Source organism: Colias eurytheme, chromosome 25 (assembly GCF_061535395.1).
Source record: "Colias eurytheme isolate Ceu_HAF_F1 chromosome 25, ilColEury1 Martin Lab GWU primary, whole genome shotgun sequence".
NCBI lineage: Eukaryota > Metazoa > Arthropoda > Insecta > Lepidoptera > Pieridae > Colias > Colias eurytheme.
The window spans coordinates 4,753,871-4,759,503 of NC_143004.1; the positions used below are offsets into that span (position 1 = coordinate 4,753,871).

The 5,633-nt window shown below is 33.7% G+C and overlaps 1 pseudogene across 1 annotated transcript; it reads right to left on the reverse strand.

The window, feature by feature from the left end:
* Positions 1-1,154: 1,154 nt before the first annotated feature.
* LOC149897594 (uncharacterized) lies at positions 1,155-3,404 on the reverse strand (annotated as a pseudogene). The gene is made up of 3 exons (XR_016458195.1): positions 3,074-3,404; positions 2,807-2,983; positions 1,155-1,679 (listed from the first exon to the last, which is right to left on the reverse strand). The product of XR_016458195.1 is annotated as an uncharacterized LOC149897594 (transcript).
* Between the last annotated feature and the right edge of the window lie 2,229 nt (positions 3,405-5,633).

The window sequence follows — 5,633 nt, forward strand, 5'->3', positions numbered from 1 at the left end:
CATGTGGCTACTCCACTGTTGAAAACCTGGCAAAGGCTTAGGAGCTGGCAAACTCAGATTCCGTCGATTTTTTAAAAGATGATAAAATGATGAATTCTCAAATATTGTACGTCGGAATCCTTACCATATGATCCGACATCGATGTATGTAAATTTGCTTGCCTTGGGTTGATATTAGATGTTTCAGGTTGAAAGGAAGCATTGGAAGCAACTTTTATTTCCGCGTCAGTTACTAAAACTAATATCTGTCGTTTCAGTTGCGCTTGCATTTGTATTGGCATCTGTTTAATGGTTTTAGACATAGAGAGAAAAAAATGTGTCTGTTGGATCTTCTTCTTTTTTCTTATTTTCCTGATTTAGATCCGCACATCTACACGTACAGTTCGGAGCGAGGAATAGAACGGCGCGTGGTGTTTCCCGCGGTCCGAACTGTACATGTGGAGAGCGCTATTAACCGCCAGGCGTTCGCGCTAGTGTGACGTATTGTCAGAGGTTGCAAATATGGACCACGATCTTTTACTTTTAACAGAAAATTCATACCTAAAGTGGGAGATGCTAAAAATTAGAATTGGTGTGCACGAAATTAATAAAGAAAGAGAACGGTATGGTGAATTTCATACTTTATATGGTAAATTGAGAGAACATCCTTCAAGATTTTTTGGATATACCAAGATGAGTGTCAACTGTTTTAATTACATACTGGATTCATTATGGAGTGATGTTTCAAAAGTGGACACAAATTTTCAAATTTAATTTTTTTTTCATAGTTAGTAAATTATCATTTTTTATCAGGATACATATTGCAGTCATTCAAATTCAAACAAAGTTCCTCTTTATTATTTTATTTAATTACTATTATCTTTATCAATTATTCAAAGTTTAATTTCCATAATTAGTCGTGTTATAATCGTATGTATTACATCATATGTTCATAAGTAGTTTTTGCATAGGAGTTAATTCTTTCATGTACGGCAACAAACTTTTAAAAAATAACAATCTTCGCAATCTTGTTCGTGTCTTTTGCTGCTTTGCGACAGTTTAAGTTGTAATAATTCCAACTTTTTCTTCTCCGATTCCATAAATTCCTGTCTTACATCTTGTGCACATTTGCGTTTGGTGCTCGTATATTGTGTACTTGAAGTTGTCGCTTGAGAGTCATTGGGTTGGGCTCCAAGGACTAAAATCCCATGCTACTTGTGCTGCTTGTTGTAGTTGCTGCCGGACCAGGGATAAAATAGTTAGGGGAAGAAGAGTGTGCATTTTCTGTATACTTCTTTTGTTGTGTATCAGCCAATCTAGCTTTGGATAATATTTTTTGGATCTCTTCTTGTGCAATAACAGATTGTTCTTCAGACAGTTTTTTTAGTTGAGCCACCACATGTTTACCGAAAATATCAGCGTCACACTCTTCTTCAGATGGGTGACATGTTAACATCATTTTGACACATTTTTTAAGTCATTTATCATGGCGGCCATCTGAGATATTTTGGAGCGTTTTGAACGCGGAGGTCCAGATTGATTGGGAGCTGTCACAGAATTTCGAACTGGCGTCTGGATGGCTTGAGTTGGCATTTCAGTAGAATTATTATTTTCAGTAGATCTTGATACATTTTCAGCTCCGTCACCAACACCCTCAGCTTCACCCAACTCAGCGTCATCGTTGGTGGTTCCTGAGTTATCCTATTAATGAGAATAAAATGTAATGTTTAATAAATCATTCGTTGATGATAATACGTATTTAGGTTGTAATTATATGTATGTATTACAGATTCCAGAAAAATGAGAGTAAAAATAGCTGTGTAATGATCCTATACGCTGCTACCTCGTACAGTGGGCTGAAAATCGAGTTTCATAGACTTAGGGTTCATACGCACTATGCGGGTAGCCGCATTACGGCTAGCCGCGCGGCTGACCGCAGGATGCGGTTGCGAAGGCGGCCAGCCGCATTCGCAACCGCAACGTGTGGTTGAAGAACCGTTGCGATTTGCGGTCATGTCGATCCATTTCAAAGATGGACGTGGAAGAAATTGCAGCTATTTACTACATTTACACACGTTACGTTAAGAAGAAAAAACAAAGAAAGAAGTACTGGGTGCGTCCTTATTTGCAAACATGAGATGAGAGCAAATATTTTGCTATATTTTTCGAAGAACTAAAAAAATATGAAGATAATTTTTTCGGATTTACTAGAATGAGCATAAAAACGTTTGAAGAATTATTGAATATTTTAGAAAAAAATATAACAAAGCTAGACACACAATTTTGCAATACTATTAAACCGGAAGCAAAGTTAATAATAGTGAAAAAAGTAAAATAAATATGTATAATTCAGTAGGTACACATTTCAAGCATCATCGTCAATGATGGAATTAAAAAGTTCCATATAATCATTCTCCTGAGAATTTTCGAAAATTGGCGATTGTGCATTCGTCGGATTCCTCACAATTTTTTGAGACGTGTCTCATCCAAACTCCAAAGACTGCACAGGCTGCGTGTAGATATTACTTCCTGAATAATGTGCCGATTGATATCCATGATGGGTAAAAAGATCTAGATAATCACATTCTTGAGATCTGTATTCGGTGAATATGTTGATTCAAGATAGGTTACAGATACTTCTTGATTACATGATCCACGATGTGTAGTGGTCTAAGAGCCCGTGGGAGATCGTACTTCACTGATCTGATAACCAGATGTGACGTATTTTTTATTAAATATTTTTTATAAACAAATATGCCTATAATTGCTTGCCTATCGAAAAGTGGTCATGGCTATTTTTTTTTTACATAGTACATATTATAATATACTATGTAAAATGATGAGCTAGATTGATTAAAAAAGTAATTCCTCTTTCTTCTAGGTTCTATGTTTGTGAATGTCGGATCTGTATCGCTGAGGTTAGCCTCACTTTCGTCACTATAAACTGGTGAAATGTAATAATTGTGATTTGTCTTTGAAATCCTGGGATGATGCTTATGTACTTTCTGAAAAATGAAATTATAACTAAGTTGTAAAAAATATAAACTAATACGTAGATATTATACCTATTATGTTTTGTGCAGCACTTTACTAACCTGTTGTTGCGGAGGTGTATTTTCAATAACTTCATCGTCCGTTGTTTCGTTAACAGTTATGTGTGTAGTCGGCAATGGGTGAGGATTAATTTGTTGTGTAGATTGGCCACTTTCCGAGTCCGAAGAAGACGATGACGAGTTAGAAGACGACGAAGAGCTAGAAGACGATGAGGATGATGAACTGTTTGATGAAAGTTGAGAATGTTGGTGGTGTTTTTCATTTTTGTCATCAGCCGCCATAATGAAGTTCTTTGGTGGTATATCGTCATTTTCAGACAATGTGCTGTCACTGTCATAATAAGGTACAAGACTGAATACATTGGCTAGTGAGTTTTCATGATAATATTAAGGGCTTGGTCTAGTAGTGCAAACAAATGCATCCTGTCATCCTATATGTAAATAATACAAATGTACTAAGGGAAAGTTGCTCCACTTAATTTTTAAAAATTAAATCATTCGTATAATTTAATATTCGTAATAAGTACCAAAAATGACAATTTGAAACAATTTTCGTGAAAATTACACCGGGTGATTTTTTTTATCAGTACACAAAATTTGCGAATACTTTCTATTAATATCTTCAACTTCATGTTTATATAACTGATAAACTTTTACAAAGAAATTTGGACGAAATATAAAAAAAAATAAGCTTTCCATACAAAATGCATAACTATACATTTTTTTCGACCTAAGTTTCTTAGTGAAAGTTGTTCAGTTTAACTAATAAAACGGATAAACAAATTTTGTATATAATAAAAAAAATGTAATGTTTGTGTTAACAAATTATAAAATAGAAAAATACGCAAATGAAAACAAAAGATATTTATTTCTGACTAGCTTCCGCCCGCGACTCCGTCCGCGCGGATGTCAGTCTTCGCGTCTTCTACAGATTTATTATATTATGTATAATATATAGATTTATATTTATAAACCAAATAAATCTTTTGCTAGCATTCTGATGCTTTATCGGTTGCACTGGATTTATCTCTTTTTTTTCAATCGCTTGAATGATATAGGATGGGTCCTTGATGGGCATCGAATGCTGAAGTCTCGAATCAATCAATTCTGACAGTAGGCAATTTATGTAAAATCTTGATAATGGTCCATCATTTTATTTTGCCTAAACGTTACATACTTTTTTATATATTCTATTTTTAACGAATGATTCACTCCAGTCCAAACAGCAAATAAGCAGACTTCTGCTTCTGCAACGTTTAGTTGTCCCTGAATTTGGAAAAAATAGTCATGATTCTTATCTATGACAAAAGTGTTATTTTTTGCATTGTATTTCAAATATTAAATTTTTTTTTAACCGCATCTTCCGCATTCATGTCTTTTGCCGGAATTAGACATTTAACTTCTACTAGTCCCATTTTCCCTTTTTGATATGGGAGTGTATAAAGTAAATTTTTTAGATATTTCTCGTTATACTTTTAAAAAGTTATTATTGTCATTTTGCTCATTAGGTAAAGTAATTTCGATATCAGTTTTAAGTTTTTTGATACTTGCAATAATAAAGTCATAATCGCCTGCACATACTTATCGATTACACCCTGTATACAATCCACCATCCACATTCATAATGTTTTCCTGTCCTCCTCTCCTTTACGCTGATCACCGATACATTTTAAATGAGTAAATCTGCTACCACTGAAGGATGTTTCATTGTGATCAGCAAATTTTCACCACTGTTGTCGATTATTTGTTTTTCATTTTTAATCAGCAATTGGGAATCATCAGTTTTGTTTTTTGCAGATTGGTGATGTACCCTAACAATACGTCAAAAAGGGAAAGCATCAACGAATTATCGTTTTCGTCCTCTTTTTTTATTCTTCGCGTCTCTGTTACTTGTCTTTGTTTAGTTCTCAACACCCACTGAATTTTCTATGTTATTGTGATCTTCCATTACATCTGAGTTTTGATGATGTGATGATAATCCATTCGTTTTAATATTGGTACTTAGAGTTGGTGGACTAAACTAGAAATGGCGGACTAAATTTGTCAGCGCGTCTGTAAGATCAGAATATAAAAACAACATCCTGTATTTAAGTTACAAAATTAATAATCAAACAACATGCCGCTACGTTGAAAATGACTAGAAGAAAAAATTAAAACACCTCGGCATATAATTTTGGAGTAAACAAATCATTTTCCCCGTATGGGGATTTCCCCGGATGAACTTGGGAAGTTCAAGTTCTCAATACAAGTTTATATTATATTTCGTATTTCTCAAACGAAAAATAAACATTTTTGGAACTTCAAAAAAAAAATATATTATAAGAAAATTTATGAGCTTACTTTACTTATAATAGTTTTAAAGAAATATACATCCCTTTACTGATCCCGTAAAATAAAGAAATTGTTGCCAATCACCTTTGCAATCTATTTGGTTTCATTAACTTTATGTTCGAAGATAATTTTTTTTCTAGTAGTTACACGCGTATTTTTTTCGTTTATTTTCCATATCGAAATCAAATGTTTAAAAATACGAATATTTGCACAAAACTAAGATAAAAATAATCAATTAGCAAAAATATTAAATTTAATGAAGTAGAGCAAC